Here is a 24,180-nt window from a genome sequence, read left to right on the forward strand (position 1 = left end):
CCAATTAAGAAATAATCTAATTTCCAAAGCGGATTAGATAGAATACTATAAAACATCGTGGAATGAAAAACAAGAAATACAAAACAATGGCAAAACTCACAAAATTGAAGATATCAACAGAGCATATAAGAAATAGAAATGGAAGAATTAGAAAAAGAATTTAAAAATTATAGAAATAGAAAAAGCCTAGGCGTGGATGGAATATGCGTTGAGCTCTTTAAATATGCAGACAATGGCTTAAAAGAAAACCTACTTAAACTCTTCAATAATAACTGGAAATATCAAAAGAATGGGAAACTGGAGCAGTAATAAATATTCATAAAAAGGTCCCAGGGAAAAATGTGGAAATGACAGAGGCATTACTCTCTTAATAATAGCATCTAAACTATATGCTAACATCTTAAAGAACAGACTAATTAAATATATAGAAAATTATTTAGAAGAAGAGCAGTGTGGTTTTAGAAGAGGGAGAGGATGCACAGATGCCTCTTTCACAATGCAACAGATCCTAGAAAAGAGAAAAGAATTTAATGTTGCCACTTTTCTTCTATTTATTGACTACGAAAAGGATGAAACAAAAATTTGCATCAGATTTGCAGATGGAACATTATCAACCTGTAACTGTAAATAAAGCAGTAAGAAAAGTTGTGGCTTATCCCTAATCCCATTCAACGTTTATATAAACAGAATCCTAAAAGAATGGAAAACAACTGTCCAAGATGGAATTAAAGTAACAAATAAAAAATAGTTAAATACAATACTTTATGCAGATGATCGAGTACTAATTTGGAATTCAGAAGATAAACTCCAAATTGGAACTAACCATATAAATTAAATAACAAAAAACATTTTTAATGAAAATCTCTGAAACAAAATCTCTGAAACAAAATCTATGGCAATGCGTGAAATACCATTCAAAAAGTCAAAATCATGCTTAACAATAAAATAACAGAACAAGATACAGAATTCAAATACTTGGGAAATATAATCTCGCCGTACAATACTGATTCACAATTGGAAGAAAGACTATAAATTTACAATAGAATGAATGGCATAATTAAAATAAATTTTGGAAAACGAATGACTAAAGAAACTCAATTAAGATTACGTAATATGACCTCTAAACCATCTCTCAAATTTGGAAGTGAAACTTGGATTCAAAAACAAAGAAAGAAACAAAGATTGGAAGCAGCACAGATGAAGTTTCTAAGACCTCTGCTGGGACTCACTACGTTAGATAAAAAGAAAAACACAGAAATAAGAGAACGATTAGATGCAAAGAACATCGTACAAGAAATAGAAGAATATCAGCAAAATTGGCTACGCCACACGGAAAGGACGAATAATAAGAGGATTCCCAAACTAGCATATAAACCTACACGAAGAAGAGACCGCGAACGTCCAAGATTAAGGTGGAAAGAGACCTCATCTGCAGAGCAGGAACAGGACACCAAAAGCATACAAAGAAATTTCAGAAAAGTTTCTTAAATATAAATATAAAGAGCCAACAGGCTTCATTTCGGCGATATAAACATTATTTAAATTATTTAAAAACATAGCAGAGTATATAAGTTCTTTTCGCTATACCCTTTGGTATTAATTTGGTCTAGCTACGCACTGATGAAGCCTCAAAAAAGGCTGAAACCGGTCTGGGTAGTGACCTCCCTCCATAATGTAATAACAGCATACATTTCCTAAGAAATGTGTTTTTACATTATGGAAAATACCAAGAATAGCGATCAGAACTTTAACCGCTTTTGCAACGAGTTGCCCGATATTGTACTACATACTAGGACTACTTGCATTAGCTCACGCTAGTAATCGCCGATATTTTTATAGTTTACTATATTCGGCATGAAACTCTCTGATTCCAATCTTTGAGTTTCTTATTCGGTTTTAAAACTATGTGGGATCTAATATCCCCTTAATTTAAATAATAAAAAGTTTTTTAGAATTTTTAAATATTCATCTTTTAAATCCGTTTTTGACTGTTATTTGGTATAGACGAGTCCTTTGGTTGAAAAGGTCATGGTTCGAATCCCGTCTACGACATCAGGAACCTTTTTTGGGTCTTAAATGGTGAGTCAGTCGGTCTCATAGCGGTAGAGGGTTTATTCCGGAAATCCTGTTTTTCGTCCCTCCTTCCCTCCGAACAGGAAAACCTGCCCCTTGAAGCCACAATGGCAAGCAGCTGGATTAAATTGCCTGGATCCTCTAATCAGATGATTCAACCTGTCTTGGACGATGAGAAATGGGTGGAAATGCAATTTTAATATCTAATTAAATTTAATATCTAGAATTTAAATGGATATTAAGTAATTTAAAGATTATAATTATTAATGAAACAGGTTTCGTTGTTGATTACCCGATCGTTAATCTTTCTAGGACGTTTTTATGAAAGATGGTAAACTAATCATACATACCGTTGGTTAGCTAGATAATTCGGATAAATTGGTTTTCTCTTAGTAATCGAACATGAAACTCTTTCTGTCTCTAGCAAGCCGGATAGTGGCCTCATACCGTGAAATGAAATTCATTGCCACCTAAAGACACTGACAGACATCTATATCACAATGGAATTCGAACCAATAACCAGTTTGTTGAAAAGTAGAGACGTTGTTCAATCGATCAACCAGGGCTGCATTCACCAAATAAGTATCATCCAGTGGCGACCGGTGAAAATTTGAAGTGGGGGTGCTGCATATACAAAATAAAAAAATAAAATTCTCTTTTTCCTAATCAGTAACCAATTTATTAATAAATAAATTTACATATTAAAAAATTGCTTTATTAAAAATATTTCTTCCTCACAAACACCGATGATAAAAGTTTCATATCTTACAGAAATGACGCGCGCATGCGTACAATTTTATCTGTAAGTGACACCGCCCAAACGAGCAGTGTCGGAATGCCAAGCGTAAACGAATATTGGCGAGACTAGCTGCAATTGGCGCAATAATTCTCACACTGCGTTAGATCGCAGTGTATTTGTTTCGTATTACGATAATTGAAAAAATATAATTATTTTCATATTTTCAACGGTGATGACACTCGTCATAATTCAGCTTTGTATCTATAATAAATAAATAATTATATGTTATTTTAACAGAATCAAATAAGATTTGCAAAAAATAGTTCACCCTCACCATGAACAGGCACCAATAATAAAAGTTTCGTATCGCCCAGAAATAACGTGCCCAAGCATATGATACACTGCCCAAACGAGCAGTGTCGGAATCACTTGTAACGTGCAATGAGAAGCGCAAACGAATATCGGCGAGGCTAGCTGCAATTGGCCTAACCTGATAATTTTGACCCTGCGTTAGATCGCAGTGCATTTGGGTCGTAATCTAAAGCATTAATCGAACAATTCCAGTTATTAACTATTCAATTAATGTCAAAACATAAGCTGTAACCTTTAACATGTTGTATTGCATTTATATAATGTTGAAAGCCATCGTTTCTCAAACTGTGGTACATGAACCACTAATGGTACATTACGTTATTTTTGGTGGTACAATTTTTACACAAAATATTTAAATAAATGTTCAGAAAAATGTATTTTAATATTGTAACGAGTATACTGTTCCAAGAATTTGGCTTGGCGAATCGAATAAATCGATAATATAAATTTAAAATGTTTTATTCTTTGATTATAAACACTCCATTTGGGATGTATTGATTTTTAATCGGGAAATGCTTTTATGGTGGTACGTATATTTTTTTATTCTTATTTATGTGGTACAAAATTTAAAAAGTTTGAGAACCCCTGTTGTAAGCATGGTTATTTTTTATAAACACAAACAAAATTTAATTTTTTCATTTTTTCCTTGGCGGTGTTGCAGTGCTTATGTACGAGCCGCCACTGGTATCATCCCCCAAGGTTCTGGTTTGCAGAGAGGCGACTTGCTATGGAAATGTTGATGCGCGCGCGCTGTCTTATATAGATGGTTATTCAGAATTCATTTTAGCTGTTCTTGATGAAAGCCATTGGTTTCCTCTTAAGATATGAATTTGATGAGAAGATATTATTTTTTTGTAGATGATTCAGAAGTGTTTCCCCAAAAGCAAAGCCCGAATAGTCAACAACAACAACAAAAAAAAAAAGAAAAATAATAATAAATAAATAAATTACCAGATGCTCTTACTTCTCCTTCTTTTCCCAAACCTTGTTGCAGTTTGCGTGTCAATTAAGTTTTAGCATACATCAATTTTGGCATCCTTTCCAATCGCTATTGCAGATGGGTATTATTGTAACAAATTTCTGACATGTACACTCAAGGGTGTACATAATACTGTCATTGTACTACATGAAAGTATTATATTTGACTTTATTATTAACTTCCTATCAACAATTTTCCTCCTCCTGCTATGTGTCAGAAAGCAATGTTTTCCCATCTCATATTTAGATCTACGCTCTTCTAATTGCATCATTCCACCTCGATCTTGGTCTTCCTCCGTGTCTTTTTCTTGCATTTTTGCATCAAACACCTGCTCTGCTCTCTCAATCTGTTCAAGTGAGTACTACATGAGATTAGTTTTGTTCAAACATTCCTGAATGCCAGCAATATCAAGTTCCTTCCTAATATATTTAATAATATGCTGCTACTATCTGTTCACTCACCTAATTTTTCTCAGAATTGTCATATCTCTGGGCCCTAGATTTGATTAACTTTGATTAACTATTTTATTTTTAACTCAACTCACAGATTCATAAGTTTAAAATTGGTTTGAACTCTGACACATAGTAGTTTAGTGCTTTGACTAATTTTTCTCCCTTCTATATAAATTTATCCCGTTAGCTTCCAACCTAGATATGGTTAATGACCAGAAAGCAGAAACGGTTGTGTTTGCAAATGATATAGTGATTAGGGAAAATTCAGAACTACAGAAGAACAAACGGAATAGTGTGACACAGAACTATGAATTACATATTAATAGTGGAAAGAGTGTGAGCGTGATTTTAAATCGTAGTGGAAATATAAATATTAATGGTGTAAGGCTCAATGGATATGAAGAGTAGCGAAAACTTCAAATATCTGGGAAGTATACATTTTAATGATGGAAGTTTAAACCAGGCGATTATGAGGAGGAGGATTTGAATGGGACAAACCTTTTTTAACACTGTAAGTAGGCTACTTCGGAACAGTGTGGTCCCAAACGGAGGTCAAGCTTTTGATTAACAGAATACACTTTTTGCCCATTTTGTCACATGGCCGACATGGAAACTAACAAAAGAGAAAGAAAGAGAGAGAGAAATAGAACGAATGCAATGGAAACGACAGTTTTAAGGACAATGTTGGCAAAAACAAGGAAAGACAGAATACGAAATATGATATAATGAATAATTTAGGGTTAAAACGTGTTGGAGAAGTGCTTATGGACTCTCGATTGAAGTGGACATCCATTGAGAATGAATTTAGAAAGAACACCAAGGAAAATTTTTGAAATGAAATTTGACAAGAGACCAAGACCACAGAAAAGGTGAAGAGATCAGATACGAGAAATCTGAATTTCCGCAGTGCTCATGAAGGAAAATGGGAGGATAGAAAGAAATGGAGAGCTTTTATTCGCATGACCTGACAGTTTCGGTTGGAACAGCTGTTGCTAAAGAAGAAGAGAACTCCCAATCAAACCTGCTTTACTCCTCAACTTAATATTTCCATATTAATTTACAGGATAAATGGAATATTTCCCAATTGAATTTACCCTCTCAATAGCCGAATTCGAATTATTTTACATGTTCTATAAGTCCTCCACTGAGAATGCGGTTGAAGTTTTTCATGTTCTGCCTATTTTCACGATGTTTGCCGACATTTTAAGCAGTTATTCAATTTAATCGAAGAATCCTGAAGAAGTGCACTTCATTATTTAAGAATTTAAAATAATCTGCAAAAAGTAAATGCCAAGAGAAAAGCTGTTCAAAACTATGTATTGTATACCGGACATTATACCGAGCAATACGTAGTCTATGTTTAAGTTGTAACCAGCAGCTAGAATTAAAGGAAGTGAAGGTAGATAGTCGGATGTAAAATCAAATGTAAGACAAGGATGGACACTATCTCCACCGTTATTCCTCTTTATACGGATCACATTATGAAAGAGTTTAATATGAAAAAACTGTTACCAAAATTGAATATATTAAACTCTTTCATAATGTGATCCATATAAAGAGGAATAACAGTGGAGATAGTGCCCATTATTGTCTTACATTTGATTTTACATCCGACTATCTACCTTCACTTCCTTTAATTCTAGCTGCTGATTGCAACTTAAATGCGGTATAATGTCCGGTATACAATACAAACTTTTGAACAGCTCTTTTCTCTTGGCACCTTGTCATATGACTTTCCGAATTTTATTTACAGATCCTTGTTATTTTCTCGTGATTTTTCGATCATTTGTCTTAAAGTGATTATCCGGTCCTGACATTTCTTGTTTAACCTGAATCTTTCTTGTTTTTCTCCAATCAGTTGTTTCACATTTTTCTCAGTCTCTTCTTATGCTTGCATAACCTGCAACTCCCTCTGGGGGAATTCCATTGCAACAATTGTTATGGTCAGCTTAATTTTTTTACCGAATGATATTCTGAGGATTCTACTCCATTCATCTGGAATTCGACTCTCTGACCAGCTTTCGAAATTGTAGCCACTGTAAAACAATGAGGTATATAAAATATTTTTTTATATACGTCATATTTCAGCATTTCTGGTCGAATATCATCTACTCCGGATGCTTTTTCACATTTCAGGCATCTGATGGCTTTTTCTACCTCAAGTGTCGATATGTACTTCTGCTTTCTCTTGAATTCCTCTTGCATATTTTTTTAGAGGAATTCCTCTTACAAAAGGTTTGCATTCCTCTTGAATATTTTCTAGCATGGTTCTGTCGCTGCTTGATTCATTTAACAATATTTCAAAATATTTACTTCACACATTCGGTATATCTTTATCTTCAGTTTTTATATCACCTTTATCATCTCCGATTCGTTTTACAGCAGTACTTTTTCCTGTTGGCTTTTTTAAAAAGAAAAGGAGACTTCGCGATATTTTTATTAACTAAAAATATTCTTGATTTGTAAAAATATATTCTTTAAAAAAATTTAAATATACGGTTAAGTAATATGTGTGTGTATGTCTTTGCATTAACAACAACACACACAAGAGGTTACAAAACCTAGGGAATCAGTAAGCATGAGCAAATGAAAAATAAATAAATTATATATATTATTTCGGAAACTTAGATTGTCATCCCATAAAAACAGGCAAAACTGTATATTCGACCTATAGCACTCGCGAGTATGTTAAATTGCAGCTACCTTATAATGAAAAAAAAAATTAAATAATCGAAGAAACGAACGCTACTACTTATAATGCATCTTATTTGTTTACCTCATCCGGACTAATTACCGGATGAGATGTGCTGGAACCACCAATTTTAAAGCACAACCAATCAAAATTCACCACTCTTCTGGTAAAATATTATATACTTACAATTTAATATATAATGTAAGGTGTTTGGGGTTTTTATAATACATTTTCTAATATTCTAAAATAATTTTAAATTATTATTTTAAATTGAAAAGAAAATATAACTTACATAAATATTTCTGAGAGAAATTACTTATATCCTGAGATTAATAACAAAAATGAATATTGGAAACATGCCGGTGAAATCTATACACTATTTGCAGTAAGACATGATGGAAATCTATACTTAAAAGAGTGAGCTAATAAAAGCCTCTTTATCGGAGTCGAGTAAAATACTTTAGTTACAGAGGATATTTTTGCACCAAGCGAAAGGCTTTCAACACATAAAATCCTAAGGTAATCATTATTTCTAAATAATGAAAATCTTCAGAAAAGAAGTGTCTCTAAACGGTCCTACGATCGTTTCCGTCGTATTTCCGACACCAAATAAAAACGATAGTATAAGCGAAGACAGGAACTGTACTTATTTTATAGCAAGATAATTTTTTTAAATCTGTAATTTTCAGATCGTTATATCACCAAAGATACTTACTACGCAAAAACGGTGTTTAAATGTCTACCAACAAATCACGAATATCAAATTTTCTTCCAAAGCATTGACAGTTAAGCCAGTTATAGACACATTGTTATCTTTGGAGTAATTATTAAGGTATTAGAGAGGCTGGGAGAAATCGCATTCAGAGGAGAAGCGGATTAATTTTGCTCTTTGTATAGAAGGGTACGGTTTTGTTAAAGGTCTTGTTCTGTCAATCTATTCACGTTTTGCAATACCGTAAGAGGGAGTTGGATAAGGGGACTGTTGTAGTTAGTTATATTTCACAGAATGAAACAAAGGAGGTGATTATACAAACTCAGGCTGATGAGTATGCAAAATAGGCTTGTGGTATGGATTGGAACATGGTCACATGACAAATATCAAAGAGGGAGTGAGATATGGAGGAGCTGAATCTAAGAAAGCGAGGATGACTATTAGGATATACTGCCCTTGGACCATTGCCGCTCCTGTTTAACTTGCATAATAATGATATTGAAGATAGTTCTGGAAGAAGACGTTCAATTATATGTTGATGATGCAAACTAGGATCGCCTAATGAATATCAGTTTGATCTTTCTAAGAGTGGGGTTTTGTATTTTTAAGTTTGAAGTTATAGATATTATATTAATGCTAAGTATCATATTAATGGGAATTTGCTGCAATTGGTACTGTAAGAATTAAAGAGGAATAAAGTTGATGTCCCACACAATGACGATCCTAGAGAGGGTTCTTGATGGAAAACTGAGGAAGGAGGTGGAGATTGCAAAGGAGCAAATTGGCTTCATGCCTGGTCGATCGACGACATATGCTATCTTTGCATTGCGACAGATGATGGAAAAGTTTCGAGAGAAGCAACGGGAGCTACATCTGGTTTTTATTGATCTCGAGATAGCGCATGATAGAGTTCCAAGGCAAGAAGTCTGGAGGGTTTGAGGGAGAAGAAGGTATACCGGAGAAATATGTCAGGTTGGTGCAGGAGATGTATAGAAATGTGAAGACAAGAGTTCGAACCTGCCTGGGAGAGACAGAAAGTTTTCCAGTGAGAGTTGGCTTGCATCAAGGGTCAGCATTAAATCCGTTCCTGTTTTTAATATTGTGATGGAGGTGGTGACGGAGGAGGTGATAGAAGACGCACCTTGGACTATGTTGTATGCAGATGACATCGTGCTGGGTGCAGAATCAAGAGAAGAAGCGGGAACTAAACTGGAAAGATGGAGAAAAGTACTGGAAGAGAGAGGTATGAGACTGAGCAGAAGTAAGACCGAATATATGTGTTGCAATGTGGATGGGAACCAGGAGACAGATCTAGAGCTGGAAGGAAATGTCATCAGGAAGGTCAGTGACTTTAGATACTTAGGTTCAACAATGAAAGAGGATGGTGAGGCTGAGAAGGAAGTGGGATGCAGGATACAAGCAGGATGGAAGAACTGGAGAGAGATGGCTGCAGTGCTATGCGATAAGAGGGTGCCGATCAATCTTAAAGGCAAAATCTACAGGACAGTAGTGAGACCAGCTATGACGTATGCTATGGATACTCTGGCCCTGAGAAAAATAACATCGGCAGGATGGAGGTAGCGGAGATGATAATGCTTAGGTGGATGTGCGGTGTGACCAGAAAGGATCGTCTGAGAAATGACTATGTAAGGGGAACGGTGAAAGTTACGAACTTAGGAACAAAGATACAGGAGGCGAGATTGAGATGGTTTGGTCATGTGATGAGGAGGGAGGACGAATATGTGGGAAGAAGGGTCATGCAAATGGATGTGCAGGGGAGGAGGAAACGCGGACTCCCAAAGAAGAGATGGAGGGAGATGGTGGAGGAGGACTTGAGGATGAAGAACTTGGATGTGGCTACAGCCCAAGACAGGAGGTTGTGGAGGAGACTCACCACAAATAGCGACCCTACTTAAGTGGGAAAAGCTGCAGAAGAAGAAGATTCTGTATTCTGTGCAGCATATTTTTTTTCTACCATATCATTGATATATGTGACTTTTTTATATTATGTCAAGTTTAAAATTAAAAAAAAAAGCTCACGGTATCAAGATTAAAATCCGCATTCAATTGTTTAAATGTTATTTATTGTTCTGCATGTGTAGAACCACATATTATCCTCATTTCAGTTTCTTTCTTACATAGAAATATATTCCTTTCAGTACCGGCCATTATTTCGGCTTTGCAATAATGTTAGATCTTTAGGATGCACTATTTCTATATAAATAATAACATTTTAAAACGAGTTAATTCAGCGACTTATTTAGGATGCATACGAAAATGAAAAATACAAAATACAGCAATCCCTCGATTAGTGCGCCTAATACGTTTTCTTTAAAACAGGCGCATTAATCGAAAACGCACCAATCGAGTATAATAATCTATTGGAAAAATTCAAATTTCTTTTTTGAACCTTACTTTTTTTTATGAAAGTATTAAGGTATGTCTCAGGGCCTAGTTAAAGGAAAACCATGAAGCTGAAGGACAATAAAACATATTCAGAATATAAATTTTATTATTCTACTTCTTAACAAAGAAAACGTAGTTTGGTGGGCATTTTGTTTCTTTTTTTCATACAACCAACGGTATGGCCCTATTGCCTCTTCTGCAAATTTTACTGCTTCTCTCTTCATCAGGGTCAGTCTCTAAGCATTGCTGCTTAAAAACTTCGATTGTACGAAAAATATTTTCAAATTGTTTCTGTAAAATCTCTTTTGGTGACTATCAGTGTTTAAATTTTCTTCATATTCTAAATTCATCATCTAAATTTAGCAGATCGGAATCACTAAATTCTTCAAAATGAAATTTAATTAACTCTTGGACGTTATAACTGAAGGGGAGAAAGAAATGAAGGACGTATGAATTGGTCGCCAACTCGCGAAATCACGTGCTTTATAGATAAAATTTCCCAACTGTTATACAAGCAAAATAGTTACTACTTTAAAAACCACAATGATCATAAAAGAGAAGTTAATTTTACGACGTGTAATAATAAACAACTCATCCCAGAAGACGGATTGATTACCTTATTATCGGAATGTGAGTGATTTTTTTAAAATAGTTAGCCATAAAAATTTATAGATAGAAAACTTTTAAAATCTGTAACATTTATTTTTAAGATGTATGTATGTAGGCGCACTAATCAAATTTTAGAGACGCACTAATCGAATTTGTGTATCGAAAAAAAATGACGCAGTAATCGAAAACGCACTAATCGGGGGCGCATTAATCGAGGGATTACTGTACTACACGGTTATAACGGGTGGAATGAATTCTCTGCTGCCTGCCCTTCTTTTAACAAACCCAACAGAAAGTGGAGGAACAATGTTTGTCAGTTCACCGGGGCATTGATCATGGAACTACTTCTAGAAGAGACAGACAAAGCTGTCTGTGAAGGAAAGGTCAGCTATGAGTGGAACTGCACTCCTCTGAACAGCATCAAGAATTTTTAGGGAGTTGTTAGATGCACCATCCCAAAAGTGTGAACCGTATCCTAAGGATGGATGGATTCGAGATTTATATAGGGTTAGTAGGGTGGGTGTAAAATATCTTCTTGAGCAGAAAAGAATGCCTAGTTTTTTAAGGAGAGAGAGAGAGAGAGAGAGAGAGAGAGAGAGAGAGAGGGAGGGAGAGAGAGAGAGAGAGAGAGAGAGAGAGAGAGAGAGGGAGAGAGAGAGATCTGATCTTGTCTGTGATTTATGTCTTATGAGGTATTTTAATGATAGATGGATGGCAAGCTGAGATCCCTTTTGCAAGAGAAAAGACAGAGGACTCTTTTGCAGCATTGAAGGTGGGCAGCTTATTTTGCCCATTGTCTGAGAGATGTTTGGTTTGTTGAAAGAATAGGATGGATGGAGGGTTCATCAGTAGAGCTGTCGATAGGATTAGTGGTGATTAAGAGTAAGTTGTTTATGAAAAGAAGAAAGAATAGGTGATAGAAAAGGCCTCAATGCCAAATACGATCAAAAGCGCTCGCAATGTCAAGAACGATAGCACACATTTTTCTGAACCATTCCATGGCAAGTATCCAGTGCGGTGATGTCGGCCGGTGGTTTTCAACCTTTTCCATAATACACCACACCTAGACTAATTATTAAAATTCTGCGGCACACTAAAAATATATTCTTTTAATTTTTTTGAGGATTTGGCACAAAATAGACATAATTTTGATTGCTTTACATACAGAAGATATTAATAATAGTAAATACTTATCCTTTTTGGGTGCTTCAAGGGAATAAATAAGCAAATGACGACATTATTTCTTTCAATTAATTTGTTTTCACAAATCTCGAGGCACACCCGAAGACCTCTCGCGGCACACCGATTGAAAACCGCTGATGTAGGCTAAGAAATCAGCTATGATCTAGATTGGAGGCATCCATACTGGTGGGCTTTTGAGTAGTAGAGAAGTTGACTGCTGATAACTTTCTCCATGATTTTGGAAAGGATTGATGTGATGGTGAATGGTTGCCAACACCTCAATTTTTTCCTTTCCTTTCCTCCCATTATGGTAACGTGGGATTGACTTGAGAGAGGCTGTATATTGTGCATCCCTGCCCATTAGTAGCTGCAAAGTTGACATGCTATTAATGATAACCAGAACCTGTCATCAAATGCAAAGAAATCTGATGTTTATCCTTAGAGAGGAAGATGCCATGATAAACATTTTCTAAGATATCACACTCTGCAGCTGTTTGAGCCTGAAATGTTGTCTCCCACCAACTTCGTGCTCTGGTTATGATTGTCAGAAGTGAGGACCTTGCAGCAGTGGCAGAAAGTATTAGAGAAGCAAGTTATACCAGAACGGTGGATACATTTTGAGCAGTGATTCAAGGCTAGATGTTTTTCTTTTGCTTTCCAAAAAGCAAAAAAAAAAAAAAAATAGACTGCTGGAAATATATGCTGGAAATTTCAATTTGAGACTAGTGTACATAAGTATCTCTATTTCCCTAAAGATATCACTAATAGTTCCCATTGAAAGTAAGCTTCTTGAACTTCTTAAATGATAGAGGGAGGGGGTTCTACCATGATATTCTTCTATAGTGGAAAGATATTTTTCTCGTTGAATGTATTTAAAATGAAAAAAAAATGTGATTTGATTTGGATACATGCAAGATTTAGCTGGTGGACACCACTTGACCAGGAAGGTTTTCTTTTCCACAAAACAGATAAATTCTCCTGAGAGCAGTTATGGTTATTACTATACTAATTCTAAATAACCCAGCATTGATGGTGGGACACACAGAATTTCATTTCGCTATAAAAAAAATTCAGGATGTATATATATATCAGTGGTACAGCACGTTTCTCAAGGTTTGGGGGGGGGGAGTAACTTTTCTTATGTGAAATTCAGCTAAAGATTGCTTCAGAGTCAAAGCTATATAACTTGGAGAGACCTCCACATAGATAACAGGGTAGTATTACAAGGCTATATGGATGCCAAATGAATGTGAATGGAGTGGCAGTGTGGGATTTAGTTGGCCAAACTAAACTGTATTATCTTAAATCAAAAGACAATGCTGTCATGCCGAATGCTGGTGTGATCCAGTCACACAAGAGTCTCTACTATTTTTCTCAGAGGTAAACGAGGACAAACAGTGAAAGTCACCTACTGGAACAAACTCAAACTCCACATCGTCAGCAGAACTGGTGATGGGCACCATCAGTGAAAAGTATCTAGGGAAAAAAAAAATAGTGGACATGACAGAAGAAAAGAAGTACCACATCGACATACTTGGTGTTGCCGAAACAAAGACAAAACAAGTGGGACAAATAACTACAAGATGCAATAATCAGGGAAATAAAGGAGTAGCTGAAGTATTCGAAAATAAACACAAAGATAATCTTGAATAGCATTCAATTTCAAGTAGAGTTATGTGGGAAAACATTCTTTACTGTTCAGGACATGAGTATACAGAGTATTTCAAATAGGAAATAATCACCATTTAGTTTTGAGCAGGAACAAAATCAATTTCGGGGAGGATGCAAGAAAAAAGGAAGTAAAGTCAAGCAGCGTTTATAGGTAAACTGTAGACCCAAGCCTTGTGGTCTGTGGCAAACGCTGAAGAATACATTGATTAATGCAGGTAGGGAGTTATGTAGTCTGATGGATAGAAAAACGTAAACTTCATTGTGGACAGGGAAAAAGTAAGAGTTAAACTATGCATAAATAAACAAAAGTCTTGAGAAGAAAAAGATGGTAAAATGTTCTGGAGGCTATTAAAAAAAAAGAGATTCAAAATGGAGGAAAGTGTGCCATAAAAAATAATCGCATGTGATAAAGATGGCATAAAAACTGAAGATATTCCAGATGTAATTACTTTGAAAGATGAAGTAACAGAATGGTGGTAGAAAACATGCATATCAATCCTTGAGGTAGAAAAGGTCATCAGAAGCCCACAATGTGGAAAAACAGCTCGAGTTGATGATATTTGACCAGAAGTGCTAAAATATGAAAGTATAAAACTTTTACAGTGGCTGTACTGCATACTTCAGAAGGCCTAATCGGAGGTTCAAATTCTGAATAACTGGAGTAGAGCTCTCATACATACAGAAAGATAAAAAATTGTGATCAGCGCCTCCGTAGCTGGAAGAACGACAGTACGTTGTGCCCTTCGATTAGAAAAGGCCTAAGTTCTATTCTCGTCATGACGGGAGGAATCTTTATATGGACTTTTTCAATTGAAGGTGAGTTAGCCGATCTCATACGGAGGTAGCAGGGTTCTTTTCTTCTGGAAACTCGGGTTTTTCATCCCGCATACAGAAAGATCGGCCCTTCATAATAAATAATTTGTGAGTTCATCAAATCTTCATCATCGGCCTGTAGAGTAAGATAGGCTGAGAGTCAGCAGATAGTAGGAGAGGAAATAAAGATAGAGTGCATAGTGGTAGAGTAGGTTAAAGAGGCCTCAGTTGACCTGTTTTAGCTGTTTGCCCCCCAGGGGCGTTTCTAAAACGGTCGTTGATTTTTCACTTTACAAAAAGGAAAAATCCTAAAAAGGAAACATGTAACAAAACAAACAAAAAAAAGTACAGAGAAAAGCAAAAATTGAAAGGTAAACTTAGAGGTGGAGGAAGGATCTGGCCCGAGTGATGCAGCTCACAAGGAACTGCACCGCCTCGATGTAAGCCTTCGCCGCTCGGGTTCTCAGGTCCTCCCCCACCTGTGATAGCTGAAACCGGTGAAGCTGTGTACAGAAACCCCACAAGGTGGTTACTGTGTCTTTCTTTTGTTGTGGGCAGTTATTATTCTTTTGGCCACCTCGCTTCCCTTGGCCATGTCTAGTTTGCAGAGAGCTATGAAGAACGCCGAAGCTGCCTCCTCGTCTAAATCCTGGGCTACCTCTACTTGCTCAGGGGTGATTTTGCTGATGTCATCAACGAAAATGTCACCCCATTTTGCACTGACGATGTCAGATCCATGTTCTCCTGTGAGGAGGAGTTCAGGTTCTCCTATTTTTTTTATCGCTTCTTTGAATTTTTCCGCCATCCCTGGGATACCTCTGATGAGATGGCTGAGAGTCTCCTCTGCTTTCGCGTGAGGGACTTCTGGGTGGGCGGTCTCAGATACTTTTGCTGTTTTGGGCGTTACCAACTCTTCTTCCTGTGGGCTTAATGGCCGTTTGGAGGTGTTGGTGTTCACCTCCATCTTTCCTTCTTCCCTATCTATATCATCTGTATTAGTATCTATATTGGTATTGATGGTTTCAATAGCCACTGTTTCTTCTTGTTGGATTTTACTGCTTGTGGAAGTTTTTTTCCCCTTTCGGTTTTTCTTAGACGTGGAGGTATGGATTTCTGTTATATCAGGAGCAGCCTCGAAATGAGGAGAAGCTTCCTGTGGTGTGTCATTTCCATTGCTTGGTGGAGTTGCTGGCGTGATTGCACCACCCATCCTCTCAGCAAGGGTTCTGGATGGGCATGTTTCCACTTTGTGGTCAATGACCCCACATTTCAGGCAAGCTGACTCACAGTTTTCTTGGTTGTGGCCTGCTTTGAGGCAGTTTTTACATTTCACTCTAGGACAGTCCGCCCCAAGGTGAGTGAAGGCACCACATCTAAAACATTGTTTTTTACACCAGGGTAATTTATCATTACTCTGGCGGATCCAATAATAATGAAGTTGGGAACGGGCGTTTTCATCTCGAGGGAGATATGGACTTCACCCGACTTCCATTTGGGGTTTTCTGCGTCATTTATGACTTCCACCTTGTGTATATAACGCCCCATTTCCCGAATATTTCGTGGATGATCTTTACATCCGTTTCAATATATTCTAAAGGGAATCTGGGGATTCTAAGTAGTTTGGTAATGCTCCCTACCAAAAATGGAACTATTGTTTTTCCATTACATTCGAATCCTGCAAGTAGTTTGTCTCTTGTTTGCTCACTCCTTACTACTACTTGGAAGCGGCCACCACCAAAGGGAGTAAACCCAAAAATCTGCTCAGCGCCGACGCTTTCGATGAGGACTTTGGCCAAACATCGAGGTCGTAGATCAGCTTCCACTTCGATTCCAAGGGTCCGCGTACGCGGCAAAGCCATGCTGGTGAGGGGGGCCTAAGCTATTCCCACCACCGAGTGTGTTGTTCTTGCCCCAGTCTGGGGTTTATTCTGTATCTGCTGCTGTAGTTTATTATCAAGTGCCTCTATGAGACGCTTTGCCGATAATAACTGAGCTAACATATACTATACTACAATTTGCGCTTAGCTAAACAATTTGCTAATCACTTATGGGGAAAGTTCACAAAAATGAACTACACACTTGATCTAAGCCAAAAGGCCGAGAAGCGATAACACATGCAATTTACAGACAAAAAATACTAGTTGTAGTGGTGGTGGGCAGTAGATGCCATTGATGTAGACGTTTGTAGGTAGTAGAAGTTTGGTGTATTGGTGGAGACATGGAATTATACAGTAGGTGTCCTCTCGAGATGAGTCTTCAGACTCCTTGGAGGTGTCACAAATAAAATAATAATAATAATAATAATAATAATAATAATAATAATAATAATAATAATAATAATAATAATAATAATAATAATAATAATAATATAGTGCAAAGACGACGATTAAACGTTTACAAAGAACAGTATATTAACTGTATCAATACTATTTTATGGAAGTAAAATTTAGATAATAATAATTAAAAAATTATTTATTTTTGAGCAGTTCAAATCACCATGACTGCTAATAATAGCAGTCAACGTGAAATGACAAAAATATAGCAAAAACAGAACTACTAAACATAAAAATAAAAATGTTTCCAAATGAACATCGACAAGGAGATGTGAGATAGCCAAAAGTCTTGTGAGATATATGGGAAAAAAAAACTCTTCAACACTGTTATCGTGATCGTTTTTATTGTAAGAATAAACATAAAAGTAATAACATCCTCCTATTCTTATTAAATATAATATATAATAATAAAAATTTAGAGTATATTTAATATATTTCAGTTTTTTTTTGTTCAAAACTTAAGAATTAAAAATATCTTAATAAAACTAAATTATCAATTTATTTTAATATATATTTTATAAAAGTTTTTTTAAAAAATATATTTATTACTTTGGTTTATTACAAAAAAAATATAAACGAAAAGTTCTAAACGTATCCTACATTTTAGTTCCCTGGTACTAAAATATCTATGCTGTCAACATCTATCTAAAAGTTCGACTCACAGTTTGCGAGCTGGAGAGCGATGGCGCCATCTGGTTGACCTACCAGACTATAATTATTAGTTTTATAATACAGTACTTCGTTAAAATATGCTTCCTTAATGGAGCCTGTCTTAATTAAGACTTATTAAAAAAAAGGCTGCATTAAATTCTGTTATAAACAACATCCCTTTTATGTTAAATGGAATGGGAGTGTATAATAGAAGAGTACAGGGTATGACAGTACAGTAATTTATTATATATTTATATACTGTATATCCTCATGGAATTCAGTTCTATTAATAGCAGAATTGCTCTAATCCGCCTAAGAGGAAAACCACTGAATATCACCATCATACTGGTCTATGCCAAAATCACAGGCCACGAGGACTCTGAAGTAGACGACTTTTATGGTCAACTTAATGCAACAACCACTGGAGCGAATAGAAAAGACCTTTTGATTGTACAGGGCGATTGGAATGCCAAAATTGGAACAGACATCGACAAGGATTATCGCCCATTTGTCGGACCGTATGGCTATGGAGAGAAAGAGGTTTTGAATATATTTGAATTTTTTTGAATATCATTATTATTTGAATATATGATGGTAAAACACACAACCAAATTGACTTGTATATCCTTGTAAGCACAAGATTTAAAATCTCCATCAACCTCACAAGAACCAGATCATTTCCTGAAGCCGACATTGGCAGCGACCACAATATGGTCATCGCAACTGTGAATATGAAAATGAGAGAAATATTACCTACTAAATCAACTCGTAAAAGATATAATATAAAAAAAATTAAAAGATCCCCAAATAAATATATTATATAAATACAAATTAAAACGAATTTTTGACACAAGCTTCAAGAAATATAATAATATCAAATCTAAAACCAAATACTTCTCATAAAAGATAACTGAGACAGCTGAAGAAATCCTTGGATACAAAAGGAAAATAAATAAACCATGGATAACCAAAAATATTTTGGACCTATGCGACGAAAGAAGATATTTGAAATCTCTTATTAATAGCGGTGATAATAGAGAACAGTATAAAAATATTACTAAGATTATTAAAAAAGAAATCAAACATGCTAGAAACTTATGGATATTAGATGAATGCAAAAATATAGAAGACTTAAATAAAAATAATTCTAAAAGTGCTTTACAAATTATCAATAAGTTAACCAAACCTTTTACTGCAATTAATTGGAGCATAGAAGATGAAGATGGAACTCCTATCACGGACAACCAGAAAATAGTTGATAGATGGAAATGTTATGCAACCAAGCTTTTTCAAGAGAACCCTCAACTGACTGACGATATTTTGGACGGAATTTTGCCAGGAGGTTCGGAGGAAGGAGATTACCCAATATTAAAAGAAGAAGTCATTGCAGCAGTTAGCTCCTCAAAAATAGGAAAATCACCGGGAATTGATGCTGTCACAATGGAACTGATACGCAAAGGAGGTGACATCATCATACACACCTTGCTAAATTTATTCCAGGACGTATGGAATACAGAGACTTGCCCTTCTGATTGGCGGACTTCTGTCCTTGTACCTATTCCTAAAAAGGGAAACAGCAATAAATGTAGCAACTACAGAACAATAAGCCTTATTAATCATCCAAGCAAAATCCTGTTAAAAATACTATTGTCAAGAATAGAAAAGAAAATAGAAAGCAGACTATCAGATGAACAAGCAGGTTTCTGGAAGTCCAGAAGTACAAGCGACAATATTTTTACAATACACATACTAGGCGAAAAATACATAGAACATAACAAAATAATCTGTCACAACTTCTTAGACCTTCAAAAAGCTTTTGACTCAATATGGCACGATGCATTGTGGAAAATTTTAGAACATTATGGTATTGACAACAAAATCATTAGGATTATTAAATCTCTTTATTCCTCATCTGATATGAGAACTGAAATTAAAAATTACAGCAGTGAACCGTTCCAGGCAGAACGGAGGGTAAGACAAGGATGCATCTTGTCCCCTCTTCTTTTTAATTGTTTTCTGGAATATGTCATAGATGAAGCTCTTCATGAAGATGACACTGGAATAGTAGTTGGCGGACTAAGAATAAATAACTTACGTTTTGCAGACGATATCGATCTTCTGGCAGAAAGTGAAGAAGAATTACAAGAGATAACCAGCCGTGTTTCCGGAACATTAAAAAAATATGGATTATACACAAACCTACAAAGAACAAAAACAATGATAACCTCAAAATCAGACATTGAATTCTTAAAGATACAAATTGGCAATAAACAAATTGAGAATGTAAAGAAGTTCACTTATCTAGGAAGCACGCTGAGTCAAGATGGTCGTTCAAAAACTGACATTAAATACCGAATTGCTAAGGCAACCGTGGAAATATTGCAAAGGGAAAATATTCTGACAGTCATCTGAAGAAGACAGGTGAAAGGGTTCGGACATGTGGAGAGGGCTAATGGCATTCCAAAGCAAGCACTAGAAGGAATCGTTCCGGGATCAAGGGTTAGGGGCCGACCTCGATTAAAATGGACTGATAACATTAAAAAATGGACGAATTCCTCCCTTTCTCAACTCACATCACGAACAAGAGACCGAGATGATTGGAGGAGGCTAGCAACGAGTATCACCTACCACCAGCCATGAATGACCCAACGAGAGAAGTATATCCACAGGTTAAAAATTACCAAAAAATTATAAAGATATTCAAAAAGTAACCCTTTTTTTTTTTTTTTTTTACTTTACACCCGTAATCAGCAATGCCCTCCTATCCTGTAATATCATTTCTTCCAGGTTCTTGTTGGTGGTTTCATTTAAACTCTTGCTGTTTTTGAATCTGTCAAGGTTAAGCTTCTTCTTCTCCTTCTTTTTTTTTTTTGCTTTCTCTTAAACAAGTAGACTTATTTTACTAAAATTAGTCCACAGCTCACGAATTAATTCATATATATTTTTATACTAGACAAAAAAAAAAAAAAAGATTTTTGTTTTTATCCAAGCTTCAGAACAAGTTTGCACGTGAAACATCTTCATGGTATTCAATATAGCTGTTGTTCGTCTCAATTGCCTCAGTATTCCATAATTCCTTTATGAAATATCCTTAGTATTCCTTTCAGATAGTGATAGCATTACAGGAAGGCTCGCTATCCATGGCTTGGACCTTTATTGAAGGTTGAATCAGTGGAAGATAAATTCCTGAAGATACTGAAAGCCAAATCAATGTAGAAGTCATATTTTTCATGTACAAACATTAATGTGGTAACGTTTTTGTTTCAATCCTTTACCCAAGCGTAAGTGAATACGTTTTTTTCTTGTATGCCCTTAGGCTTGAGTAAAGGATTAAAACAAAAATGTCATTTATTTAGAAATCAGTTGTAGTCATATGTCCAAAAAAAAAAAAAAAACCTTGTACCTGCAATCTTGGTTGGACCCGTTCACCTCTGAGATCCATTATAGACAAAAGAAGGTACAACAATAATACGAATGGTTCAATGAAATAAAAAAACAAACAAACTCAAAGCTTCTTTTAGAAAATATATACAAAACTAGATTAAATAAATTATTGTTAAGTTATTGGAAATGCTTATAAATAAGAGATACTGATAGCGAAAAAACAAAAATATACATTGGAAAAACAAACAAACAAAAAAAAAACCGTGATCTATTTCTGGTTTGTGTCTGGTATCCCCGAAGGAACTGGGAGAGGGATATAAATTGTTCTACTCTGGACCGAATAACGAGGGAAGAAATGGTGTAGGAATTGTGGTGTGTGGCAGAATGAAGGGTGAAGTACTGGACGTGGGTAGAAGGAACGACAGGATCATGCGAATGAAATTGGGTCTTGGAGAAGAGCGGGTGGTCGTATTATGTGTATATGCCCCGCAAGTTGGTTGTACAGCAGAGGAAACAGATGAGTTCTGGAACGTGTTAGATGAAGAAATGAGGGAATTGGAAGAAAATGAGATGGTGATTGTCGGAGGAAACTTGAACGGGCACATAGGAAGACAGAATAGAGACTGTGAAAGGGTGCATGGTGGCTACGGAGTGGGAATGATGAACCAGGAAGGAGAGACGGTTGTGGACTTTGCAGTAGCGTTTGATCTGGCAATTGTGAACTCGTTTTTCTACAAGAGGGAAGAGCATTTGATAACATTTAGGAGTGGTAACAACAGCTCACAAATTGACTACATTTTGACTAGAAGAAAACATCTTAAGGTTGTGACAAATTGTAAAGTAATTCCAACAGATCAAGTAGCACAACAACACTGACTGCTGTGCGCAGACTTTAAAATAAAATCGAAGATAAGAACTTCTCGATGCCATGGGATGGAGACAATTAAGTGGTTTCGCTTAAAAGAGGAGAGTGTGAGGAATCGTTTTAGGGAGAGAGTGTTAGAGAGGATTTCAGATGGACTGGAAAGTGTAGAAGATTGGTGGAAACATAATTCAAAAGTAATCCTGAGCTGTGCAATCGAGGTGCTTGGTCAGACATCTGGAAAGAATAGTGAGCAGAAGGAGGGTTGGTGGTGGAATAATGATGTACAAGTGGCAGTGACAGCTAAGAGGAAGGCAAAGCAGAAGTGGGATGAGTCAAGAGTGGAAGAGGAGAGAGAGGTGTACAAAGAGAGAAAGCAAGAAGCCAAGAGAGTTGTGGCACAGGCGAAGGCCATGGCATATCAAGATCTGTATGATCAATTAGAAACAAAGGAAGGACAAAGGAAAATTTACCAACTAGCGAAATGTAGAAATAAAGCAGCAAAGGACATCTTACATGTGAGGCAGATCAAAGATGCTGAAGGAAGAGTATTATGGAGGGATGTGGACATAAGAAACACATGGAAAATATACTTTGAGGGACTTTTGAATGAGGAAAATGCAAGGACTCACAGAGGAGATGGGAAGCCTTCTGAGGGGATGGTGCAGAACATCAGTAGAATGGAAGTGACGGAGGCCATGAAGAGGATGAGGAATGGAAAATCGGTGGGCCCCGACAGAATTCCAGTGGAGGCACGGAAGGCACTGGGGGAAGAGGGAATTGACCTGCTGTGGGACCTGTTCATGAAAGTTTGCCAACAAGAAAATATACCCGAGGAATGGAGGGAGAGTACTCCTGTCCCCATCTACAAGGGTAAAGGGGATGCACAAGACTGTAAAAATTACAGAGGAATAAAGTTGATGTCCCACACAATGAAGATCCTAGAAAGGGTTCTTGATGGTAGATTGAGGAAGGAGGTGGAGATTGCAAAGGAACAATTTGGCTTCATGCCTGGTAGATCAACAACAGATGCTATCTTTGGGTTACGACAGATGATGGAAAAGTTTCGAGAGAAACAAAGGGAGCTACATCTGGTATTTATTGATCTGGAGAAAGCATACGATAGAGTGCCAAGGCAAGACGTCTGGAGGTGTCTGAGGGAGAAGAACGTGCCGGAGAAATATGTCAGGTTGGTGCGGGAAATGTACAGAAATGTGAAGACAAGTGTTCGGACCTGTTTGGTACAGACGGAAAGTTTTCAAGTAACAGTTGGCTTGCATCAAGGGTCAGCATTAAGTCCGTTTCTGTTTAACATTGTGATGGAGGTGGTGACGGAGGAGGTGAGAGAAGATGCGCCTTGGACAATGTTGTATGCAGATGACATCTTGCTGTGTGCAGATTCAAGAGAAGAAGCGGGAACTAAACTGGAAAGATGGAGAAAAGTACTGGAAGAGAGAGGTATGAGACTGAGCAGAAGTAAGACAGAGTATATGTGTTGCACAGTGGGCGGCGGCGGCCCGAAGACAGATCTGGAGCTGGAAGGAAATGTCATCAGGAAGGTGAGAGACTTTAGATACTTAGGTTCAACAGTGGAAGAAGATGGAGGAGCTGAGAGGGAAGTGGGATGCAGGATACAAGCGGGTTGGAGGAACTGGAGGGAGATGGCTGGAGTGTTATGCGATAAGAGGGTGCCGATCAATCTGAAAGGCAAAATCTATTGGACAGTAGTGAGGCCAGCTATGACGTATGCTATAGAAACTGTGGCCCTGAGGAAAAATAACATCAGCAGGATGGAAGTAGCAGAGATGAGAATGCTTAGGTGGATGTGCGGTGTGACCAGAAAGGATCGTCTGAGAAATGACTATGTCAGGGGAACAGTGAAAGTTACGAACTTAGGAGCGAAAATACAGGATTCAGGGTTGAGATGGTTTGGTTAGGTTAGGTTAGGTTAGGTTAGGTTAGTGATGAGGAGGGAGGACGAATATGTGGGAAGAAGGGTCATGCAGATGGATGTGCAAGGAAGGCGGAAGCGTGGGCGGCCAAAGAAGAGATGGGGGAAGCTGGTAGAAGAGGACTTGAAGATGAAGAACTTGGATGTGGTGACAGCCCAAGACACGAAGGTGTGGAGGAGACTCATTACAAACAGTGACCCCACTTAAGTGGGAGAAGCTGCAGAAGAAGAAGAAGAAGAAGAAGTCTGGTATCCCCGATGCATATGGTTGTCCTTCCATAAGCTCTATGGTCAATTAA

Source organism: Typopeltis vanoorti, chromosome 17 (assembly GCF_054136105.1).
Source record: "Typopeltis vanoorti isolate ZY-2024b chromosome 17, IOZ_Tvanoo_1.0, whole genome shotgun sequence".
Lineage (NCBI taxonomy): Eukaryota > Metazoa > Arthropoda > Arachnida > Uropygi > Thelyphonidae > Typopeltis > Typopeltis vanoorti.